Below are 26993 nucleotides of genomic sequence, written 5' to 3' on the forward strand. Positions count from 1 at the left end.
CTGAGCGACTGCCAAAAAAAAAATTGGAGATATTCAGAGAGTTTTGAACAAGGACCTAGAAAAAAAATTCTGATGAAAGCTTAAATCAGTTTCTCTTTCCACAGATGCTGCCTGACCAAGCTGTGTGTTCCCAGCATTTTCTGTTTGTGTCCAAGAAATACTCAACCATCGGAAAGACAACACTTTCATTCATTGTAATAAGAAGGGACTACAGATGCTGGTTTATACCAAAGATGGACACAAAATGCTGAAGTAACTCAGCGGTCACAGGTAGCATCTCTGGAGAATAGGAATACCCATTCCCTAAACCTACAATCAGCAGATGGATTGAATACTCATTAGATGTATAGAACTGTTATTAGGTACCGTTTTACATCTAAAGCCATTAATTCTATGTTAGGTAGATTTGCAGGTTTCGACTACCTTTGGATACCATGTGTATTCAAACATTTATCCAGGCTCTGTCACTAGGGAGGATATCATAGTCATAAATTCAAAACACCATTTTCATATCCCTCTGTGGGTTCAGGCTACCACACTGTCTTTCAACTCGCAGACGGAATCCATTTCCCGTGCTACCTTTAGAATGACCAGGGTCATGTTACGATAATATAGGCCGATGTCAGGATGGCTTCGTGAAGGGTAGGTCTTGCTTGACAAATTTGCTGGAATTATTTGAAGAAGTAAATAGCAGGACAAACAAAGGAGAGTCAGTAGATGTTGTTTACTTAGATTTTCAGAAAGCCTTTGGTAAGGTGCCACACGTTAGGCTGCTTAGGAAGATGAGAGCTCAAGGTATCAAAGGGCAGATGGATAGCAGGTTGGCTGGTTGGCAGAAGACAAAGTGTGGCAATAAAGGGGGCTCTTTCCAGTTGGCTGCCAGTGACTAATGGAGTATCACAAGGGTCGGTGCTGGGGCCGTTACTCTTCACATTGTATATTAATGATTTGGACGAGGGGATTGAAGGCTTTGTGGCAAAGTTTGCGGATGATACGAAAATAGGTGGAGGGGCAGGTAGTGTAGAGAAAGCAGGGACTCTGTGGAAGGACTTGGACAGGTTGGGAGAGTGGGCAGAGAAGTGGCAGATGGAATATAATGGAATATAATGTGGAGTCGTGCATTTTGGTAGTAGGAATAAAGACGTAGACTATTTTCGAAATGGGGTGTGAATTCAGAAATCAGAGGTGCAAAGGGAATTGGGAGTGCTGGTGCAGGATTCCCAAAAAGTTAATCTGCAAGTCTAATCGGTAGTAAAGAAAGCAAACTCAATGCTAGCATTTATTTCAGGCTTGTATACAAAACCAGGGATGTAATGTTGAGGCTCTAGAAGGTGCTGGTAAGGCCGCATTTGGAATATTGTGAGCAATTTTGGGCACCATATCTAAGGAAGGATGTGCTGGCTCTGGTGAGGATCCAGAGTAGGTTTCCGAGAATGATCCCAGGAATTAGTAGGTTAATCTATGATGAGCGTCTGTCGGCACTGGGCCTGTACACACTGGAGTTTAGAAGAATGAAGGGGGACCTCATTGAAACATACAGAATAGTAAAAGGCTTGGATAGAGTGGATGTGGAGAGGACATTTCCACTAGTGGGAGAGTGTAGGACTAGAGGACAGCCTCAGAATTAAAGGGCGTTCTTTTAGGAAGGAGCTGAGGAGAAATGTCTTTAGTCAGAGGGTGGTGAATCTGTGGAATTCTTTGCCACAGAAGGCTGTGGATGCCAAGTGAGTGGATATTGTTAAGGCAGAGATAGATTCTTGATTAGTACGGGTGTCCAAGGTTATGGGGAGAAGGCAGGGGAATGGGGTTAGGAAGGTGAGATAGATCAGCCATGATTGAATTTTGGAGTAGACTTGATGGGCCAAATGGCCTAATTCCACTCCTATTCCTTATGACCTTATGTTTCCTGTGCACCCTTTAAATTTTACTGTTTATTTTGAAATGTTATTATAATTATAGTAACATGTAAATAAAAGTGAATTAAAATGTACTTTGGCATTGATCGATCCATGCCAAAATACAACAAAGTCGTGAGTTGTACGGGATCATCGGAGCTATACTGCTGACATGCTACTGCCTCTAATGCTGATATTAACATAGCGAGTGGACATAATGCATTATAGCCCATTACCCATACAACTATTGAATATATTGATCCGGCTGAAGAAGGGTCTCGACCCGAAACGTCACCCATTCCCTCTCTCCTAGATGCTGCCTGACCTGCTGAGTTACTCCAGCATTTTGTGATACCTTCGATTTGTACCAGCATCTGCAGTTATTTTCCTATACACTGTAGATGGATCGATTGTAATCATATATTGTCTTTCTGCTGACTGGTTAGCCTGCAACAAAAGCTTATACTGTGCCTCTGTACAAGTGACAATAAACAAAACTGAACTGAATTGAACAGTGGTGTTTATTTCTAAAGTCCCAGTAGACTGATTGACAAGAGAAGATTTTAATATTCTCCATGGATGCGTTAACTTGTTGCGTTGTGATTCTGTGGTTTGTGGCTCTGTGCCCTGAACGTCATCTTGCTCAGTTTGAAAGCGAGCAGGAGGTGGCAGCTGTTTTCTTCTCCTGTCTCCATCTTCCACATTTCTATTTCATACTTCACAGCCCATCTGGCCGTGCGATTTGCGAGTGTTTGGTTTTGCTTTCGAGAGATGCAAGTAACAGCCACAGAGGCAGGATAATCTCAGTATTCATTCAGGCTTGAATACAAGTTAAATTTAGGGAATAAGTAATAAACTGGTAAGAAACTAATCACTAGTTACTAATTATTGAAGTTTGCTAACCATGAAAAGCCCTATAATATTTAATGTACATACCCAAAGCCAGATATATAATTCTGTTTTGCCCTTGTCTTGGAAGAGGAATACATTTTTATTTTAACAAGTTCATCCTTCAACATTCACAACATAGTGTATATCATGAATTCCATTCTTTTTGAATTTCCGTCATTCCTCCACTGACATATATTTGCAGTACATAACACTTGACAGCATGGAAGGCCCTTTGTCAATGTTACATTTTTCTAGAGAGACCCTGCACTGTTACATAGGGTATCCAGTTCTTTCCTAACAAATTCCTAGATTTTTATCTCTTCATGGCATTTTATTTCATGTATTGATTATTCTCTGATTTAGCATTAACTAATTATGATCGATATTTCCTGTACTAATTAAAAAATTGAGTTTAGTATAATTTTCAGATGATTTAATGACTTAATTAAAATTATCTTACTACCTTGGCCTTGCAGATAACAAAATTATCTCCTGCATCTCTTCAGAATGGCGATAAAGTGGTACAGTTAGTAGAGCATATGCCTCACAACACCAGGGACCCTAGTGCAATCCTGACCATGGGTGCTGACTGCCAAATTTGAACGTTCTTCCTGCTATAGCGTAGGTTTCCTCAGAGTCCTCTTTCCCTGCCACTTCGCAAAGTTGTGTGGGGTGGTAGGTTAATTTTCCTCTGTTAGTTGTCCTTGGTATGTAGGTGAGTGGTCGAATCTGGGCGTGTTGATTAAAAAGTAGGGTGAATAAAAAAATAGTTCAATTTAGCGTAAACGTGTATTAATAAGGAACTGTAGATGCTGAAAAATACCAAAGATAGACACAAAATGCTGGAGTAATACAGCGGGTCAGGCAACATTGCTGGAAAACATGGATAGGTGACATTTCAGGTTGAAACCCTTCTTCAGACTGATTGAAGGGGGGCAGAAAAGAAAGCTGGCTGATCTCACACTGGTTTCTCCCCCCACTGGTCTTGCTTACAACGGATACACAATTCACAACTTTTCTATCCTGGAGCTTAACAATTCGCAAATCTTTATCCTCTCGGGCCCACACCTATTTCCTCATCTCACACCTTTGTCCAACAATCTGCCTATCAAATAACCCCCTCACTTGTGTTTTATTTCTGGCCATGTTCTGTCCTGCCCCTTCTCTATCCCAGCTTTCTTTTCTCCCCCTCCCCCCCTCCAATCAGTATGAGAAGGGTTTCGACCCAAAACACCGCCGATCAATGTTCTCCACGGATTCTGCCTTACTGAGTTACTCTGACATTTTGTGTCTATCTTTAGGGTGATTGATGGTTGGCATGGACTCAATGGGCTGAAGGGCTTATTTCTCTCTGTGGCTCCAACAGGCTGACTTGTTGGTCATTGTTCTCCTTTCAACCATCTCCGGTCATTTTTGTGTGGGAAGGAACTGCAGATGCTGGTTTATACCGAAGAGAGACACATAGTTCAATGGTTTTATGTCTCCATCTTTTTCAAGGATTGGAGAACTGTGTCTTGAACGCTGCACTCTTGACTATGAATAAGAAGGTACAGGATTCAAGTCTTATTCCATAGATCTGAACACAAATGGGTATTTTTAAGGCAGATAGATTCTTGATTAGTACGGGTATCGGGTTTTGGGGAGAAGGCAGGAGAGAGAGATAGATCAGTCATGATTGAATGGCAGAGTAGACTTGATGGGCTGAATGGCCTAATTGTGCTCCTATCACTTATGACAAATCTCTAAACTGATAATTCACTCTAGTATTGGCAAATGATCCACTTTCTTTTCGGCATGGCATTAACTAAACCCTCTTGGACCTCAGTAGACGTGCATGATTCCATGGCATTATTTTGAAGAAAAACAGGAGAATTCTCCCCTGTATTCTAACTTTCTAGTGGAACTAATTTTCATTGAATCTCTAAATTAAAATCTTTAATGTAAATAAAACAACACTGTTCCCTGACATAATTTCTCCATCTGGTACCTCGTGTGATTGCCCTTATATTTTCCAGACCTCACCTTAAATAAATCCTCACCACCTTAAGCTAAATAAACAACCATTTTGTGGAAATTCATCAAATGTGTTTTAGATGTCTTTGTATCTTTTTGTAGAGCTCTCGATAGTACACATATATTGTACTGAAAGCACAGATTTGCAGGTAGATAAAACTCAAGTGTATTGCTTAAAACTATAGAATCAGGAAAGTTTACAGGACAGAAGGAAGCTATTTGTGTCTGTGATACATTTTACAGTGGCAAACCAAAACTAATCTTTCTGCTTGTTCTGTCCTTGTGATCTTATATCCTTTTCGGCCTCAAATATTTATACAGTTTTCATTGAAAACTTCCATTTGTATTTCTTTCCACTACTCCCTGTGGCAAACTATTTCATGCTTCAACAATCATCCCTGTAAAGGAATTTCATCTAACTTCCCTCTTCATTAATTTCAAATTGATGATACCTTGTCACCCATTCGGCATCCAGAAGAAATATGCCCAGAAATTCATCTCCAAAAGGTTTTGCTAAAGTTGCCACGTAGCAACAACTGCTCATTTTAGAACACTTCCAAAACTCAATTCCTTTGACGTTATTACAATACATCTTGGGAGTCGAGAAGAATGTACAGCCACTGCTATGTAGTGCATTTAGAGCTACTGACCAGGATGATTCTCCAGGTAATAATGTTTCCCTATTTATTCCCGAGTAATTCATCAGAAATTTAACAACCTCGATTATTTCTTCTTCTGTGCTCTAGCTGAAAATATGCTTTACCCAATTATTCATATTTTCAGAGGATTATTTATTACATGCCACGAAGATTTTGTTCCTCAACAGCCTTTGCATCTTAACCTTCAGTATAGCTTTCTACGCTATTTCCCCTCAGAAGTACATTGCCTCGACATTATTCACTTTATGCCCAAGACCAAATCATCAATATGGAATCACACGGCATAGAATATTGAACTCATTCACTTCTGCCTTTCCTTGGAAGATAGTTTAGAGATACAGAGCGGAAACAGGCCCCTCTGCCCACTGAGTCTGCACCGACCAGCGATTCCCGCACATTAACACTATCCGACACGCACTAGGGTCAATTTACACTTGTACCAAGCCAATTTACCCGAATATCTGTACGTCTTTGGAGTGTGCAAGGAAATCGAAGATCTCGGAGAAAACCCACGCATGTCTTGGGGAGAATGTAAACTCCGTACAGATAGCACCCGTAGTCAGGATCGAACATGGATCTCCTGTGCTGCAAGCTCAGTAAGGCAGCAACTCCACCACTGTGCCACCATGTTGCCTTTCACTTTTTCTATCCTTTTTTTTGCCAGTTATTTTAAATTTCTGTTCTCTGATCACTAACTCTCATACTAATGGAAATTGTCACAGTGAGAATGACTGTGCACCTAGTTCTGACCCAGTCTTACTCAGTCCAAACAATAATTTTATTCCACTATTTCTATTTTCTATCCATCAACTATCTTCCTATACATGTTGTTACATTTTCCCTACAGCAGATCCTGGAATTTCTGGATCCTTCTTCAGATTGGCATTCTGAAGAAGGAGCCCAACCTGAAACGTCACCCATCCCTTTTCTCCAGATACACTACCTGACCTGCTGAGTTACTCCAGCAGTTTGTGTCTATCTTTGGTATGAACCAGCATATGCAGTTCTTTGTGTCTACCTCTAGCGATTGTTATTGTCATTCAACCAATTACTATATTAATTCATTTTAGGACATGACATGGGCAGCTCAGAAAGCAATTGGAACTTTGTTCGTTAACAGCTTTTGAAAATGACTCACTGGAATGGGCTCCGTTGTGGATGGAGATTTAGCCGATCACAAGGAAATTTTCAACACAACATTTATAGGTAGCAGTGTGGCTCTGGGCTTCCTTGACCCATCTTTCAACATTGCCAGAAAACTGGATAAAAGTGGGAGAAATATCCATCCTGGGGCTGAAGTTCTTTCCACTTTATATAAAACATTTTGTTTTCCAAGTCTAAACATAAAAGACCAGAGAGAGATAATTTAATAGGTAATAATGGATTGCAATAGTATATTTGATTTTGACATTTTTTTGGTGATACACCAATGTGTCAAGTTCAGAACTAGCACAAGTTTTCTTACACTTTTCTAATGCATTCCAACACCATCTGTTATTTTCACTTGGTTTAAAATCTGGCATTGTACATCGGAACATGGTGTTGATAATTAACAATGGACGTACAACAATGAAAGTGCAAAAATAGAAAATATATGTGGCATTGGAGAGAATAATCTATCAAAAAATGTACATTACAATACCAGAAGTGCGAAATACATGATCTAATTTATAAAAGATAATGAAGTAATTGATACCCAAGCCGAGAGTCGATATCTGTACATGATCGCTCGGTTATGCCAGCTTCTATTTTAATTCTCCGTTTTCAAAACACTCTGTACTAATTGAGAAGAAATTAATATTGGTTAGTTATCCACATTATTTCCATTCTTCAGATGAACAACTATCATGCAGTATTTATTTTCCTCTGTTCTTTTCCCTGTAATGAAGGTGGAACTTTGATACATATGAAATATGACTTGGAGATGGCGGTGTAGCCATTTAACTGCATCTCTTTTTCTTCTATTTTGTGGAAATACCGAGTTTGGACAATGGCATTGAAGAAACCTTAGTGAATTGCTTCAGGGGCACCCAAAATGGTCCACCAAGTTGTGAATATTTAAGGTGGTAGATGGACTACCAAAGTGGTTACTTTGACTTGAAAGCTATAGAGCTACATTCATCCAGCTAAGTGAGATAATCATCTGCTTGATTTGCCATTTTCATACCTTACATTCTCTTTCTACCCATCCATATCTCCAGTTTCCCGCTCTCCTAACTCTCAGTCTGAAGAAGGGTCTCAACCCTTAGATAGAGCTCTTAATGATAACGGAGTCAGGGGGTATGGGGAGAGGGCAGGAACGGGGCACTGATTGTGGATGATCAGCCATGATCACATTGAATGGTGGTGCTGGCTCAAAGGGTCGAATGGCCTACTCCTGCACCTATTGTCTATTGTCTATAACCCAAAACGTCACCCATTTCCTCTCTCCAGAGATGCTGCCTGTTCCGCTAAGTTACTCCAGCCTTTTGCGTCTCTCTATCTCAATTGACTTGTACCTTTGCAGATGAAAGAGGCAATCGCATGTTCCAAGATATCCGGCCGCTGACTGATTATTTTACCCACAATATTTACATTGTAGTTCACTTTAGTTTATGGCTTTAATGATATGGCAAACAGTAAACCCTCGCTATAACGGAACACGAGGGGGCGGTATGGTGTCCATTATTGTCGATTGTCTAATGTAAGCGAGTGAGGGGGTAAAAAATTACCTAGGTGGGAAGAAGCGTGGCATCAGAGGGGGGAAGGAAGTTTAACCAGCGGGAATTCCCAGGCCGGGGAGTCACGGAGTCCCTGGCCCCACACGCAGTGAGTCAGAGACGGGCCCGTTACTCACGCTGCCTTCATGCTGTTTGCTGTCTGTGTTCCCGCAACTGGAAGCTTTCGCCACATGACGCCAGCTCATTGGGTAACTGGCGGTTGTGGGAGAGGTGCAACGTTATCAGGCGACTGAGGCACATGTTGCCAGGGCAGAGCAAGTGCAATGGCGTTCACTGCGACTACATCTATCACCTTGGGACCTCACTTTGTGGTAGCCGCTGCAAACCCATGTCCAATGCAACGCTCTTCAAGAGTGTTTTATTGCTCGCTCTCTCCCCACCGCCACCTTTCTGCTGCCCAACGTCGCTCTGCACGCCACCCGCCAACCATCATCACAAACAGACGCCTCGTTTTACAGAGGTCCGTAATAGCGAGGGTTTACAGTATGATGACGTCAATGCCAGTAAACATTATGTGGAATTGGTTAGTCTTTTTGGATATGGTTGCTGTCTACATTTGTATGTGAATAATACATGCCAGTTATCCAGCTTGTACCGGCATATGGTCTTGGTCTTGCTACAAGGAGGCATTGCTGCTTCATTTTCTGAGGAGTTAACCATGATGATAATACAAACTGAAGCCTATACCTAACAAGGAAAATTGAATAAGCTGGGCACTCTTTTCCAGAGAAAGAGACCTGAAAGATAAGATGATGGAGGCTTACAAGATTGTGAAATGATTAAATAGATTTAGATAAGAATTCTATTTTGGGGGTAACAATTAGACATATAAACAATAAGATATGGTCAAAAAACCTAATGGGGAATTTATGAAGTGATGATAATGTAGAACTACTACCACCTTGACAGCTGAGCTGATTTATCATTAATGCATTTAAATGGAACTTAGAAAAACTTCATGGGAAGAAAAAAAAGAATATTTTCATGTGTTGTATGAAGAAGGATGGAAGAGTCCATACAGTGCAAAAACAGCAGCTGAACCACCCAGGCAGAGTGACATTTTCTGTTCTCTAAATGTTATGTAATATCTGTATAATTATTATTCCGAAACAAAATATTACATTTGGTGCAAATATTATTATCCTGATTGGCTGTTTTGTTTCACTTGTCTCAAAACTTAAATTGGTTTTGGTTTTATTCACAGTTTAAAATGGTTTTTATGGCATGTAGAACCAAAGTAATGGTGCAAAACTCATTATATTTGTTCACATTTGAGTATTCTTTCAACGATAAAATGATTTTCACAAACACATCCGATCATTCCTCTATACAGTACAAGTACAATAAGCCAAATGTGGACCATCTGAGCTGTAATATTCTAAGAATCCTTAGGAGTGGTTTAATAGAAATCAGCAGTGCCTCATATTTGAAATAATGTTTTGCTTGAACTTTAATGCCTCCTGTCTTTATTCAGCTCACTTATTGCAATCCTTATTTTAATTCAGATAGTTCAGCACCCAAATATTAAACCTATCCCTTGTATGTAAATAAAACTCAAATAATGTCAAACAAATAAATGGTCAAAAGGTGAGAGGAGAAAGATTTAATAGGAACCTAAGGGGCGACATTTTCACACAGATGGTGGTGGGTATATGGACCAAGCTGCCAGAGGAGGTAGTTGAAGCAGATATTATCACAACATTTAAAATACATTTGATGGGAACATGGATAGGAAAGGTTTAGGGGAATATGGCCAAACGTGGGCAGGTGGGACTCGTGTAGATGGGGCCTCTTAGTTGGCATAGGCAAGTTGGGCCGAAGGGCCTGTTTCAATGCTGTTAGACTCTGAGTCTACCAGTCCTGCTTCTTGGCTTATTTCAATGTCAATTGGCTTTCAAGATAGATTTGCACATAAATTTGTTCCAATTGTAATTATGATTTTGTTTAAAAATTCAGCTACCATCAGTCCATTGATCCTCCCAGTTACTCTTTATGTTGTCAATTAATGTGTCTACTTACATTGAATTACAACTATAACAGTTTGGCTCACCTCTATTTTAATATATTCGCTGAAAAAAAATGCTGAATGTTTAAGCAAATTTTTAAATGGCATTATCAGCAAACCAAAACAATAAAGCAGTCCTAGCATTGAAAGGGAAGCATTTTTAATCAGCAAATTATAGCCGTGAGGTCAAAGTGTACAACCAACCCTTCGCTGTCTTCGGACCATTGAAAAAAGGTAGAAATGCGTGCCGCCGAGTGAACTGTTAAGCTTGATATTCTCTTCCTTGGGCGAATCCCAGGCCATGACCATTGATATGTGCAAGAAGGACCTGACAATCAGACACCTAATGATGGCGACATTAGTAAACCCTGGCTTGCTTTTTAAATTATACAAAGTCTGACAATGGTCATTGCACATGCCATTATTCCATGCAACAACTTCCAGGATGTACGAATACAACTATTGAGCAGTACTTCAGATCAATTGTTTGCATTTATTAATATTACTCAAAAATATTAGATATTTGAAAAAAATCAGTCCCATTACATATTCTAATTTCTTTAAGTACCTCAGAGAACCAATTTTGCTCAAAATAATGCAATTTTTCACCGTTGATAAAAGTGGTGGAATAACTCAGTGGGTCAGGCAGCATCTCTGGAAAAAAAGAATGGGTGACTATTCGAGTCGGAACCCTTCTTTGGTCCCTGACCCGAAACGTCACCCATCCTTTTTCTCCAGAGATGCCGCCTGACCCGCTGAGTTACTCTAGAACTTTGTGTATATCCTCGGTATAAACCAGTATCTGCCATTACTTTCTGCATAATTTTTCATCATATCTTGGGAGACATAACAATAATAAACCAATGCTGACTGATGCGGTTTGACCAACTGAGTTACTCCAGCATTTTGTGTCTATCTTTGGCATAAATCAGCATCTGCTGTTCCTTTTTTGTAAATACTAGACCAAGTGGGCCCATTGGACCCATTCCTCATAGAGGGGGAACAGGGAAGGGGAGAGGGTGTCGTCACTGAATGAGCCCTGGACTCAAAGCCTCTCCTGTATTTGTGTAGCACCCTCAACCCCCCCCCCCCACTCAATCCCCCCTCCTCCCCCCACTGACCCACTCCATCCACCCTACCCCCCACCACTTGTCCCTCCCCTGCCCCCACCCCCATTCCCCCCTCTCCACCCCTATTTCCCCTCCCCCTCTCCTGACCTCCACCTCCCTCCCCCACCCCCTCTCCCCCACCCCCTCTCCCCTCCTCCCACCCCTTCTCCCCTCCTCCCCTCCTCCCCACACCTATTCCCCCTCCCCCGACCTCCACCTCCCCTCCCCTCACCCCCTCTCCCCTCCTCCCACCCCCTCTCCCCTCCTCCCCACGCCCACTCTCTTCTGCCCCCCACTGTCCCCCTTCCCCCCCACCTCCACTGTTCCCCACTTTATGTTTTTAATATTTGTGTGTACAGACCTTATTCCACAGAAGAATTTGATCTTTGGGAATATATTTGTTATAAATCAAGAACTGAATTACCATTTGGCAGATATAAAAGTCAGTTTAATTTATAGATTTAATTGTGCATTTGCTGGTTTTTATTTGATAATTTTTAATAAATTTGGCACAATTTCCAATTGCTTGATTTTTAGAACATACCAGGCCATTTAAGCCTGCTCAATCATTCAAAAAGATCATGACCATTCTAATGGTAAACAAATAATAATGTGAAAATTAATCATTGCTTGCTAATGCATGTTATTACATTAACCACTGGAATAACCATTCATTTTTGAGAAATACATTGACCATATTATTGGCCCCAGTCCCTGTCTGGCTGTTAGAGGCAAATCAAGTCGCGTTCATTACCATTTGCCCAAGTACGATGAGGTATAATTCCAATGAAAATCTGGCTTGCAGCAGCATTGCATGCCCAGAGACTCAAGCACACAAAAACATAAATTCTACAAAATGTACACATGAATTGCACATAGTATCTGCAAGACAGTTGAAAGAAAAGATACTGCAACAAAAAAAGACAATACACAAAACATCTAGGAAAAAAAAAATCAGTGCGAAAGGTAACCTGTAGTGCTCCATTATTGAGGTAGGAGTAGGGTTGTGCATGTGTTTCTAGTTTGGAAGTATATCATATTTGACGTGGTCAATGGGAATCTTTGGTTATCTATTTTGACGGGAAGAATAGAAAACCGGAGATTTTTAATGGGGGTGGTGGGGACTGTTTGTTTACGTTACGTAAAATTAGAGAATTCAACATTCATTATGCTGGGTTGTAAACTACCCAAACAAGGGGGAAAAAAGGAAACCAAGGCAAAAACTTCCACCATGAACTGGAGAGCAGACTTAAGGGAATGAATAGCCACTCCTACTTCTCTCTTTTATCTTTTATATTTTTTACTTGAATCTCCCTAATCTGGAAATATTGGTTTGTAGCCAAAGTTGTGTTGCATCATAAACATAGCACAAAAAGTAAGGAAATTTGTGTTTGGTAGATTATTTCTTTGTTGTAACAATGCTTCTTGGCAATAAATCTTATACCGTTGGAAAGCCTGTTTATTTCCCTTTTAAATGGTGCCACATTTGTAAGGAACATGCATTTGTGGGATGAGCAGCAGAGCTGAGTATGTGGGTTGCGCCCATGAAAAATCTGCCAAATCTTCTCTGCCAATGCCAAACAGCTTATTCTGCCATTGACTCCTGTTCGGTGTTGTTTGGTGGATTGGATGATTGAAGTCTGAAGAAACAAGACATATTGGCAATTTAACAATTTATTCATTTAATAAACAGGAGCCTCAGTAGCGTGTGGAAGAACCATACACAGCCACAACAGCCTGGCACCTCCTCCTCATGCTGGTCACCAGCCTGGTCACACACTGTTGTGGGATGGCATCCCATTCTTCAACCAGCATTTGTCGCAAGTCAGCCAACGTGGTTGTGTTGGTCACTCTGGCATGAACAGCACGCCCAAGCTGATCCTACAAGTGTTCAATGGGGTTGAGGTCAGGACTGCTGGCAGGCCATTCCATCCTCTCCACTCCCAAATTCTGGAGGTAGTCTCTGAGAAACCCTGCTCTGTGGGGGTGAGCATTGTCATCTTGGAGGATAGAGTTCGATCCCAGACTGTGGAGATATGGGATTGCCACTGGTTGCAGAATCTCATCTCGATATCTCTCTGCATTGAGATTGCCTCCAATGATGACAAGCCTCGTTTTTCCAGTGAGGGAGATGCCGCCCCACACCATCACACTGCCTCCACCAAAAGATGTTACTCTATCGGTGCAGCAATCAGCATAGCGTTCTCCGCGTCTTCTCCACACTTTGACCCTATGATCCAACTGCCGTAGGCAGAATCTGGACTCATCGCTGAACATAACGTTCCTCCACATGTTCAGGTTCCAGTGCACGTGTTGCCGACACCAGCGCAAACGGGCCTGACGGTGAAGGGCAGTCATGGCAGGCCTCCTGGCAGCCCTATGAGACTGGAGATCGGTTGCGTGCAGTCTGTTCCGAATTGTCTGGGCAGAGAGCCGTCGGCCATATCGTCCTGCAAACCTTGCCTGCAAATCTGTAGAAGACAGCCTACGGTTCCTAAGTGCTGACAGGGTGAGGAAACGGTCTTCTTCGGGTGTCGTCTTCTTGGGACGCCCACTTCGCGGCCTGTCTCTGACATCCCCCGTTATATGGAACTTGGCCTTCACTTTGGAGATGGTACTAGGGCTCACTCCAATTAATGCCGCGACTTGGTTTTGCGGAACACCAGCTTGAAGTTGCCCTATCGCACGGGCCCTATCCAGATCAGTCAAACGTGGCATGCCGATTCTTGGAGCAGACACCTACTGACCACTGTAGCAGGGCCCATGCTCACAGATGCTGCCAATCAGGTGCCAATCAGGCACCTGATTGTCAGCACCTGGGGGTACCAGAAGCTCAAAACAAGAGTCAATAGTAACAGCAGAATAAGCTGTTTGGCATTGGCAGAGAAGATTTGGCAAATTTTTCATGGGCGCAACCCATATACTCAGCGCTGCTGCTCATCCCACAAATGCATGTTCCTTACATATGTGGCACCATTTAAAAGGGAAATAAACAGGCTTTCCAACGGTATAAGATTTATTGCCAAGAAGCATTGTTACAACAAAGAAATAATCTACCAAACACAAATTTCCTTACTTTTTGTGCTATGTTTTTATATCCCACCTCAAGTACAAGATCCATACCAATATCAGTTATGAACTTTATTTGCGCTATACATCTACTAAATGGAATTACTGCTTTATAGCAGTTACAAAGTTTATCATATACAACACACTATATTGTCATTTTCATTGCCATTCAACTCATTTGAATGTAAATCTTGTTGAACATAAGGATTTTATTAGAGGCAGGCAGCAGCAGAATTTCACTGTCTGTTCTCACTCAAATCGCCAGTAACTCACTAGGAAATTTTAATGAATTAGCCCAGATTTAAGAAAAATGTGTCATTTATGGATCGTCCATATGGTGCCTCCTGCTGTCTTTCACGTTAACTTTCTCAAATCTCCTACTTTAGATCTTAATGTGGTTATGGTGCTGCATGTTGATGTTCTAATCCACTGCAGCACAAAATAGTAGGGCATGGGTTAGGTCCACCTGTATCAGTCTGCCGAAATCTAAAACAAAACCAGATGTTACGTGGATGGCAGTTGATTCCTGATGAGGAAGAAAATAATAAGCAGTGCACTCATGGTGCTAGCATCTTGCAGTAGACTGATAATGGTAGAAATGTTTAGGGACATAACTTGACTTCCCATTTTTTGCACAGTTGGATGGGAAATAGTACATAATTAGGGATAAATAAATGAGATTTCAAATGGGATCCATAAATGAGACTTTCAACTAATGAGGGGGCCCGACCCGAAACATCACGTATCCATGTCCTCCCGAGATGCTGCCTGACCGGCTGAGTAACACCTGCCCTTTGTGTCCTTTGGTGCATTAACCAACAATTGCCGTCGCTCGTTTATATGCAGCTTTGGACTCTTTAACCAAGAAAGGGTGTTCTTGTCATTGAGGGAGTGCAACAAAGCTTCACTTGACTGATTTTTTGCGATGGAGCAACTGACAGTGAGGAGAGATTTGGTCAATTAGTCTTACATTCACATGAGAGGAGAACTCATGGAAACTTGTACAATTCTAACCAGACAGACCAAACCAGATGCTGAGAGACGTGGACTGCAGATGTTTTGAATCTAGAGCAAAAAAATGGCTGTTGGAAGAATTCAGCAGGTCGAGATGAAGGGAATGTTGCAGGAAGCATGTTTCCAATGACTGGTGAATCCACATCCAGAGGTCACAGCCCCAGTATATAGTGTGCCATTCACAACTGAGCTCAACCGGAAGTTTGTGAACTTGTGGAATGGTCTACCACAGAAGGCAGTGGAAGCCAAGTCATTAAATATATACAATAATGCTGTAGATATACACCGATGAGCCAAAAAATTATGAGCACTGACAGGTGAAATGAATAACATTGATTATCTTGTTACAATGGCACCTGTGAAGGGGTGGGATATATTAGGCAGCAAGGGAACAGTCAGTTCTTGATACGTTGGATGCAGGAGAAATGGGCAGGGGTAAAGACTTGAGCGACTTTGTCAAGGGCCAAATTGTTATGGCCAGACGACTGGGTCAGAGCATCTCAGAAACGGCAAGGCTTGTGGGGTGCTCCCGGTCAGTAGTGGCGAGTACCTACCGACAGTTGTCCGAGGAGAGACAAACCACAAGCCGATGACAGAGTGTTGGGCGCCCAAGGCTCATCGATGCACGAGGGCAACGAAGGTTATCCCGTCTGGTCCGAACCGACAGAAGGTCTACTGTGGCACGTCCAGAAAATTTTAATGGTGGTCACGGGAGGAATGTGCCACAATATACAATGCATCATACCCTGCTGCATATGGGGCTGTATAGCCGCAGACCGGTCAGAGTGCCCATGATGACCCCTGTCCACCATCGAAAGCACCTACATTGGGCACGCAAGCATCGGTACTGAACCTTGCAGCAGTGGAAGAAGGTTGCCTGGTCCGATGTGTCCCGTTTTCACGTGGATGGCCGTGTACGTGTGCGCCGTTTACCTGGGGAAGTGATGGCACCAAGATGTACTGTGGGAAGATGACAAGCCGGTGGAGGGAGTGATGCTCTGGGCAATGTTCTGCTGGAAAACCCTGGGTCCGGCCATTCATGTGGACGTCAATTTGACACATGGCACCTACCTAAACATTGTTGCAGACCAGGTACACCCCTTCATGGCAATGGTATTCCCTGATGGCAGTGGCCTCTTTCAGCAGGATAATGCGCCCTGCCACACTGCACACATTGTTCGGGAATGCTTTGAGGAACATGATGAAGTGTTCATGATGTTGCCCTGGCCTCCAAATTCTCCAGATCTCAATCCGATTGAGCATCTGTGGGATGTGCTGGATCGACAAGTCCAATCCACGGCGGCTCCACCTCGCAACTTACAGGACTTGAAGGATCTACTGCTAATGTTTTGGTGCCAGATACCACAGGACACCTTCAGGGGTCTTGTAGAGTCCATGCCTCGGCGGGTCAGCGCTGTTTTGGTGGCACACGAAAGACCAACAGCATATTAGGCAGGTGGTCATAATGTTTTGGCTCATCAGTGTATTTCAGAAAGGCAAAAGAATCAAAGTCTTAGGGGGAAAGTGGGAATGGAGTACTTGCAATCATATCGAATGGTGGAGAAGAACTACATGGCTTTTTTGTATGACTGTGTATTTTTATGAAATTACCTCTCTTGGGTCCCACAGGTATGATAGCTTCATTGACGAGGAAAAGAAGATTTGGTACCTGGACATTCATATTTCAGTGACATTAGTTCATGAAGGAAAAGATGAAGGGAAAGAAAATAGCGAAAAGGAAGATATTTAAACAACAAAATAAAAAGACTGTTTAAAAAACTAATGGTCCTTGTCCAAGCATTATCTCCTGTGTAATGTGCTAAAATCACAGCAAAATGGTTGCTGTCTTGAAATGTTCTCATGAAAGTGTGGAAATATTACTCATAATGTACTTAACGTGATAAAGAACAAAATGTGACGATTCCTGCAGCTGAAATAGCAAGTATAGTTAATGATGGTATGAATCACAGTCTGCGAATATTTCACAGCAGTTACGTTGTTTCTTCATAGAAAACAAAGTTTTGGGGAAAATAATTATGTAATGCTCCACATGCGAAAGACTGTCCATTGCAAGGAAAAGAGATAGATTCCAGAGGAAGTAACTGAAGGAGGACCAAGAACCAAATGCAGTACGTTAAGTTTTTAAATTGTTGAAGGGAAAGAGAGAGATGAGAAAGTAGGCTTGGAAACTTGATTCAGATTTCACAGCCTATAGCAATTGAAAAAAAATTAACAACTAATAGTGAAGTTGGGGTAACAAAGGACAAATAACAACCTGGAATCAGAATTACAAAGGTTGGTGGAAAAGGTGGTCAGCAAGGCCAAGGCAAGGACATAGAACATGAGAAAAGCATTCAATCAATAAGGATGCAAATCCAAGCTGAATCTGGCCAGGTGTTTAATTCCAAAATGAAGACCAGAGGGTGTCATTAGTTAGAGGGTGGTGAATCTGTGGAATTCAGCCACAGAAGGCTGTGGAGGCTGTCAATGCAAATTTTTGTAAGGCAGAGATAAATAGATTCTTGATTAGTACGGGTGTCAGGGGTTATGGGTAGCTGAGGCTAGATAATGGGGTTAGGAGGGAGAGATAGATAATGGCAGAGTAGACTTGATGGGCCAAATGGCCTAATTCTGCTCTTATCACTTTATGACCGTGTGACTATTTGAGGGCCCTTTAGTTCAATAGGTTCTTCAAAAGTATGCAGTCAAGTGCCTTGGATTTTAATCATAAAGTAATACAGCACTTTGGCCCTACTTGCCCATGCTGACCAAAATGCCCCATCTACATTAGTTCCACTTGCCTTTGTTTGGCCCATATCCCTCGAAACATATCCTATCCATTTACCTGTCTAAATGTTTCTAAAACATTGTGATAGTACCTGCCTCAACTACCTCCACCGGCAGCTCGTTTCTTGTACACACCACTGTTTGTATAGAAAAGTTGCCCCTCAGGTTGCTATTAAATCTTTCCCCCCCCCCCACCTTAAACCTATTCCTCTGGTTGTCCATTCCCCTACGCTGGGCAAAGGACTCTAATCGTTTACCCGATCTATTCCTCTCATCATTTTGTACACCACTATAAGATCACCCCTCATGCTCCTGCGCTCCAAGGAATAAAGTCCCAGCCTCTCCCTATAGATCTGGAACTCGAGCCAAGGTAACATCCTCATAAATTTTCTCTTCCTTTCCAGCTTGATAACATCTTTCCTGTAACATTGATTTTGCAAATATTTCCTTTAAAGTTGGGAAAGGATCAATGTGAGGTAATCCTAACTGAACTGAGAGCCAAACAGAAGAGCTAAATTATACAGGAAAAAGTCATAATTATCCAGTTAATTCTGGAATAGATTGTTTACATTGATGGTATCATGTAGTGCACATGCTGATTTGAACAAACTGCCCAACATGCTCCTGAAGCCCCGCAAACCCTTCTGGTCTTCAGCCAAATCCCTGAAAGACTTTGACCCCAAGACTAAGTGGCGCAGAGCCTGGAAAGATGCCAACACCTACAATGGAGAGGTCATCACAGACCCCACAGTGAAACCACTGGGATTTGACCTCCATTGCAAGCAATGGCTAACCCTGAACAGGATCCACACCCTCCATGCAAGAATAGCCCATCACGTGCATAAGTGGGGATGACAGACAGCTCTGCTTGCGACTGCTGATATCCAGACCAGACCATCCCACACATAGTGAATGACTGCTCACTGAGGCTTTTCCCTGGTGGCATCAAGGCCATCCACCCAGCAACTGATGCTACCCTGGTCTGGATGTCTACCCTTGACCTACAACTTTAGGCTGTGCACGCCATACGCAAGAAGAAGTAGTGCACTCATGGCTTAAAATAAATGAAAGGTGCATTAGAATGAGTAGCTCCTGGAAATAATAAGTATGGCTTCTCCAAGGGTGGGGCCTACATGGGAAATGTTTGCAAACACTTCAAAACATGTCTAGAATAACACCTTGTGCATGATTCATGCATTTATGTCTAATCTGAATTCAAAGCTGTTATGTCATATTTGAATAGCATGAATGTGATTCTCATTCACTTTGGCATTATTCATATAGCAGAATCAAATTACCTGACAATTTGTTTGATTATGACATCAAGTGAAATTTTAAAGGCATCTTACAATTGCTTTAAATATTCAATGTAGATGCAAATGCATAATTAATAATACACAACACAAAGAAAAATATCATTAACTGTTTTGTAAAATGTCTAATTAGGGTCTTGGCAAAATTATAAGAACATCATAAAATATGTTTGCAAAAGCAAGGAAACTGCCGATGCTAGAAATCGAAAATAATAACAGAAAATGCTGGACATACTCGGTTATTCAGCATCTGTGGAGAAGGAAACTGAAAGAAATGGTATTTACAGCATTTTTTAATTGAATAATAGATGCTTGTAGGATATGACAGTAAATTTAGTTTTTCAAGCATTATCACTAAAGCCAATAATTGTGCAATTAAAAGTCATAGAGCCATAGACTAATACAGCATGGAAACCACCCCTTCAGCCCAACTCGTTCATGCCGACCAAGATGTCCATCTATGCTCTTTATATTTATGTCAGTTTTTATTTTCAAGCAGATTTAGGTTGGTGACATATGTCACATTGATTTCAAAATGGCACTTCATACATGTTTTAGTTTTGACTTTACGGTGGTTTCTTTAGTATGTTAAAGATTTAAATATTTGCACACATGTAACAAAACTAACAGCAAAAAATAACAGGACTTAGTGGTTTTAAATATTTCTATTTATAATATTTTTATGAATAAAGTGGATTTTTTAAATCTGGGCATATATCATTAAGAAATAATGTGTAATATATTGATATAGTATCAGTATATAGTAATCGAATTGGTTAAATATTCAGACTACTGGTCCTTAGCCAAGAAATAACCCAAGATATTCTGTGTCGATAACTGGATTTATCTTTTTTCAGAAATGTTAGGGACAAATTCCATCTGTACTGTAATGGACTCATGTTGTAACCCTTGGAATTAGAACTGAAAGAAAAATAAGCATTGGTGAGGCCTTTATATGCTAGTTTGCAGAGTAAGTGGGTAATTTCCATTGTCCCGAGAAAATATTGGAATGCTTATTGCAACTTTCACTATGAGGAGATTGAGGCTCTCTGTTCTGGAAGTTTCTGGAACTTTACAGGATGCATCATTACATTGGAGGTCCATACAACAATCAACAATAAGCAAAACAATGTTGGTCTCTCAAAGGGTGAAGGTGGGTTCCATGGCAGAAGGAAATGGATTTTGGTCTGTACTTTCAAAGTTCGAAGAGGTGTTCAGTTTTATAGGAGCAAGCTAAAGGTTGAAGGCCTTAAACAAACCAACAACCTGAATGCTAGAAATGGGACGATAGTGATGTGGACCAAGATGATGGCTTGGGGGGCCTCAAGGATGAAAGGTGAATTTTAATTTCTTAATTACATAACTGCACTCCATTAACCAACTTGATGCTTTGAATGCTCTACCAACTGGGATCACCATACTGCATCTCCCAACAGCCTAGCGAGGACATCTGTGGTCGATCAGACTGGTGTAATTCCTACCCATCCGGTGCTAAGTAGGAGCCCTCCACTATTCTCATGTAATCAGTTCATAAATTGTAGGAGCTGAATTAGGCCATTTGACCCATCATGTGTACTCTGCCATTCAATCATGGCTGATCTATCTTTCCCTCTCAACCCCATTTTCCCACCCTCTCCCCATAACCCTGTCACCAGTATTAATCAAGAGTCCATCAATCTCCACCTAAAAAATATCCATTGATTTGGCTTCCACAGCCTTCTATGGCAGTGACCCTAAGTAGAAAGTACGGCTCTATTCGCAAGTCAAATAAAAGTGGGTTCTGTGGTAGAGGGAAAGAGGCATTCAAAGGTGAAAGCATTGCTCACATATATAGAAACCCTCATGGGTAGGGGAAATATTACCCCTTTGTTAGAATCACATATGTGGAAGGCACAGTACATTGTGCATCTCGATTTAATGCTAGAATACAACATTTGCTAAGTCTTTTATTCTCCCATCTGTCCTTGGCAAATCATACATGAATCGTGACTCTTCAGTTTATTAAAATTCAGAATCGCTGATGCATATTCAGTACTGTGTAACACCCTAAGTTAGAATTTTTACATGATTAAATGTACAAATACTATCAGTTTGTAATTTTGGAGAAGACATACATTTTTTGTTTCAATTCTGGTGAATACAAAATGTTTTCCTTCTTCTGTGACACTATTAATAATGATGGATAATGATAAAGGTAAACTAGAACATAGAAAGGATGGCACAGTAGTGCAATGGTAAAGTTGCTGCCTTACAGCGATAGAGACATGACATGATGTCAAGTTAATCTCCTCTGCCTGCGCATGATCCATATCCCTCCATACTCTGCATATCCACGCGTCTTTTAAAAGTCTTTTAAATGCTACTATCGTAGCTGTGTCCACAATCACCTCTGGTAGCATCTTCCAGGCATCTTCTACTCTCAGTATAAAAAAAGATTGCCTGCACATTCCCACCTTAAAGCTATGCCCGCTAGTAATTGAGATTTCCACCTTGGGAGAACAATTCCATCTGTATTTATGCCTCTCATATTTTATAACCTCTATCATGTCTCCACGAATCCTATGTCGCTCCGGAGAAAACAATCCAATTTTGTCCACCCTCTCCTCACAGCTAACTACCGTTAGTTCAGGCGTCATCTGGGTAAATCTCTTCTGCATCTTCTCCAAAGACTCCACATCCGTCCTGCAGTGGAACGTCCTGAACAACACACAATACTCCAAATGCAGCCTTACCAAAGCTGCAGGATTTACAATTTCTTGAATTGTATATTCAAAATACAACTTCCTGACTTTAATATTCAATGCTCTGACTGATGAAGGCAAGCATACCATAAGCTTTCTTTTACCATTATGAAATTGGGAATTCTACTTTTAAGGAATTAAAGTTCTGACAAAAGATCATTGACCTGAAAAATTCACCCGTTGTTTCTCGCTTTTGAGGTGTGTACTAAAAGTGATTCGCTTTATCCTGCATCTGTATGTTGTGGGCAGCTTGATTGTAATCATGTATAGTCTTTTTGCAGACTGGATAGCACAGAACAAAAAGCTTCTCACTGTATCTCAGTATTTGTGACAATAATAAACTAAACGAACCATAATATTTTAAGTTTCCATTCTGTTTCGTGAGCTTTAATTGGGGATGCAATGATTGCAACCCCCCTCCCCCCCCCCCATAGTTTAATTCAGTGAGCTAAGTCAGGCTACCTGATGGCTGAAGATAGACACAAAACGCTGGAGTAACTCAGTATGGCCAAATTCGGCTCTAATTCAAAAGCAAAGAATGGCAATTGCTGGTTAATGCACAAATTCTTATGTGTGAGGAAGGATCTCGAACAGAAACGTCACCTATCCACATTCTCCAGAGATGCTGCCTGACCTGCTGAGTTACTCCAGCAGTCTGTGTCCTTTCGGCTCAAATTCCATCTACATGTTTGCAGATGACAACATTTTGGTGGTCTGGATCTCGAACAATGACGAGACGGAATACAGGAAGGAGATGGAGAACTTAGTAAAATGGTATCAAGACACCAACCTCTCACTCAATGTCAGCAAGACGAATGAGCTAGTTATTGACTTCTGGAAGTGTTGGAATATGTGCCCCAATCAGCATCAATGGTGCCGAAGTTGAAATGGTTGAGCTTCAAATTCCTTGGCGCAAATACTACCAATAATCTGTCATAGATTAACCACATTGAAGTAACAGCCAAGAAGGAACACCAACACCTGTATTTCCTCAGGAGACTGAGGAATTCGGTATATTTCCAATGATGCTTACAAACCTCTGCAGGCACCATAGAAAGTTTGTTGGGTTGCATCTTGGTTTGAGAACAGCTCAGCCCAAGACCCCAAGAAATTATAGAGTTGTGGATGTAGCCCAGTATATCACACAGACCAGATTCCCCACTTTGCCTCTGGAACTGGTGCGCTATAATTCTGAGCACCACTTTCTGCACTCTGCATCTTTGCCTTTGCTCTGTCTATTGTACTTGAGTTTTTCTTGATTGCATTTATGTGTAGTAATATCTAATTTGATTGGATAGCATGCAAAACAAATAATTTCGCTGTACCTCAGTACATGTGACAATAATAAATCTAAATCCAAACCTATTTAAAATAGCTCTAAAGTGAGCATGTGGCCAAGGACATCAGGTCTTTCCAGGTAAGGGATGACCGTAGAACCATCTCAAGCCTGCTCTTCATTTAGAATGCACTATATCTTCTGGGATGTGTCTCGGGTAGTTCAATCCTCTGCATACAATGAATGGATGTGCACCATGGTGGGTTTGTAAAGCCTACTGGGTGCAGTACAATCACACCCAATACAATATTCTTTAAGACTTATTTGTTAAAGGGTTTCAAATAGTCTTTGAACTACTCACTGTATTGGCAGATGTTTTTAATCTAGCCCAAGCTATATTAACTACTGGGCCTCCTTCAAATGAGTTGGTGAAAATGAGCCAAACATTAGATGATCAAGCTGTTAGAATGCATGACCGTATCTAGAGGCTTTTACAACTATTTCTGAAGGCGGTTTATTAACAATGATTAAAATTGCATGAATAGTGATATAAATAATAGTATTTAGGGGAAATTAACCAGTAGCAGTTAAAACAATCTTAAAACATTATTGCACAATTAGTTATATATCCTGAACATTCTCGCATACCAGATGTAATTTGGTGAAGTTAAAGAGGAAGCTTTCTTGACTGATGTTTATGAGCAGGGATGTTGAATAATGTCACCTTACCAGCAGCCAGAATGCAGAATATGCAAAATAAAAGCAAACACAGTAGTTTGTAGAAAAGAACTGCAGATGCTGGTATATACCAAAGATAGACACAAAGTACTGGAGTAACTCAGCGGATTAGGCAGCATCTCTGGAGAAAAAGGATGGATGAGGTTTCAGTCGGGGCCCTTCATCAGACTGAAAGTAGAGGGGAGGGAACTGGAGGTAAGAAAAGGCCAGAAAAAAAAGCAGTGCCGGCAACAGAAGACCAAGGAAGGGTGGAGCCCATAAAGGCCCATTGTTGGCTAGGGAAACACAGTAATTTCTTGGATGGAAAGACTACTTTCTTGGTTTATAAGAAATAGAATCCAGAAACTATCCGCAATTCCATCAATATTTACGTCATCTGAAAACTTAATAACCAACCCATCTCCATTTATGTCCAAATCATTTATAAACACACAACAAAAGTCCAAGCATAACCCCCTGTGGAACACCTCTGGTCACAGACCTCCAACCAGAATAACACACTTCCACCACTACCCTCTGCCTTCTAAGGTGAAAGCAGTTCTGAATCCAAACTGCAAAAATTGCCATGTACCTCTTCTAGATTAACCTATCATGAGGAACTTTATCAAATGCCTCACTAAAATCCAAGCAGACAACATCCATTGTGTTAACCTTCACCAATCACCTTTGCCACCTCCACAAAGAAACTCAATCAGGTTAGTAATATATTCTTGCTGCGGACAAAATCATGCCGACTGTCCCTAATTATCCCATTCTCTTCCAAATGTGAGTAAATCCAATTCCTAAGAATCCACTCCAGTAGCTTCTCTACCATTGATGCGAAGATCACCAGCCTAAAATTTCCTCGATTATTTCCATTTCTCTTCTTAAACATATTAACAACATTGGCTACTCTCCAGACCTCGCTGGAGAGGATCCAAAAATTATTTGTCAATTTTTTGCCTCCAATCTCCTCTCTTGCTTTTCTCCTGAGAAAACCTGAGATAGATCCCATCAGGCCCTGGGGATTTATCATCACAACCTCCTTCTTGATCTCAAAATGCCCCAGCATTTTGGTGTCCCCCACACTGATCACACAATCATCCAGGTACTTCTCCTCAGCGAATATTGATACAAAGTACTTATTTACTACTGCACACACATTCTCTGACCCCAAGCATAAATTCCCTCCTCTGAGCTTGAGTGGTCCCATCTTCCTAAACCTTACATATGCTTCCTTTTCTGACCAAATTTAGAACGTCTGTGGTTATTCAAGTTTCCCTTACCCTGCCACCCTTATCCCTCCACCTTACTGAAACCAGTACAGAACTCAGATTGGCTCTACTTTAAACTTCTGCAGACTTACCCGACACCAGCAGCTCCCAATTTAATCTCCCTAGTGCCTGCTAAATAATGTTGTAAACTGCCTTACCCTAATTTAGTCCTGTCCCCAGAGTTATCCTTATTCATAACTATCTTATAACTTAATGAGTTGTGATCCCTGTTCCCCAAAAAACACTGCCACTGAAACACCAGGTTCGTTTCCCTTCACAAGGTCCTGTACAGCCCTTCTTCGAATCACTCACTACAACTACCCTGTTGCTTTTGCATCTTCCCATAACCTGTTGACAAATCTTTAGTATCCAACATCTTACTTTTGACACCTTGATATTGGGTTTTGAACAAGATGTAAAGGTAATACACATAGAAATAAAATATTACAAATCAATATTATGTAGTATCAGATTACATTTTTGTAAGTAAATATTTTATTGTGGATTATCTGGCCGTTGTGTTTATATAAAAGCTCTTCGTTACAAATTTGTGAAAGAAGTGCGTACGTGCATGTGCATGAGTTGGTGTTAGGGAGTTTGTAAATCCCATCGTATGATCAGTTTGCCTTCAAGTCGACTGCTTCTGCAGGTGCATACCAGAAGCCTAGGGCCATAAATCTATCTGTGTTCTGTTTCCCCTAACACTGCCCGTGGAATTTTTGTAGTCCAGATGGCTCCAATTTGAGGTCCAAGTACAATGCAGTTGGTGTATTGAGTTTCTACCCTGAAACCAACAGCACTTGCTCTTGCATTTGCTTGGATTAAAAAAGTTCTGCTCCGTTTTGGGCATAACAGGGAGGCCTGTAGCAAGCAAAGGAAGGAAATCATTACAAAGTCACCCCGAACAAGCAATGTGCTACAGCTGCTCATTGTTTAAGAGGCAGAAATATGGGGCCTCAAAGATGAAACAAGATTCCTTACAAATGCTTGAGAGCGATCCTAGAAACAACATCCTTAGAGGCTTGTTTAATAAACATTATGTGTAATAGTCTCAACGTGTGCACATATTTTCTGCCATGTTTTCACTAACATCCCTCAGCTAACAAGGTCCCAATCTAGAACATTAAATAATTTAATATAGAGCTTTAACAATTTGTGTTCAGACTAATCTGCTCAATTAGTATCTGTCATTTTCAGAAGCAATGAAGCCCAATGCTCAAAACTACGCATTAGCTCATTACTTTCAACATTACTAATGACTGTCATGTTTTCAAGGCCATGTGCTCATATAGGCAGGAACTACCTTTCAAGCAGTGATTTCTATCATCAGTTTTAATTGGCAGAGCTTGTAGAATAACAAAAAATGCACTTTGCCTTTGCAGATAGAGATGCCATCTATTGCAATGTGAACAAACCATCTTATTAAAATAATCCTCAAAATATGAAAGATAAAATATCATTAGGTCTGGGGAATATATTTTTAGAGATTTGCATTTAAGCAAAAAGTAAA

The 26993-nt window shown here is 41.1% G+C and overlaps 1 protein-coding gene and 1 long non-coding RNA gene across 4 annotated transcripts in view; one reads left to right on the top strand and one right to left on the bottom strand.

The window, feature by feature from the left end:
• Positions 1-26993, bottom strand: part of mrps9 (mitochondrial ribosomal protein S9) — a 179251-nt gene that overhangs the window by 66952 nt on the left and 85306 nt on the right. The gene's annotated exons all lie outside the window — the stretch shown is intronic.
• LOC144595284 (uncharacterized) overlaps positions 1-26993 on the top strand; it is a 100724-nt gene that overhangs the window by 9670 nt on the left and 64061 nt on the right. Inside the window, exon 3 of one of the 3 annotated variants that reach the window (XR_013547481.1) lies at positions 105-2392. The exons of the other annotated variants lie outside the window; for them this stretch is intronic. This is a non-coding gene — a long non-coding RNA (uncharacterized LOC144595284). Of the gene's footprint in view, positions 1-104; positions 2393-26993 lie in introns of those variants that run through there. 3 annotated transcript variants of the gene reach the window in all.

Source organism: Rhinoraja longicauda, chromosome 7, assembly GCF_053455715.1.
Source record: "Rhinoraja longicauda isolate Sanriku21f chromosome 7, sRhiLon1.1, whole genome shotgun sequence".
Lineage (NCBI taxonomy): Eukaryota > Metazoa > Chordata > Chondrichthyes > Rajiformes > Arhynchobatidae > Rhinoraja > Rhinoraja longicauda.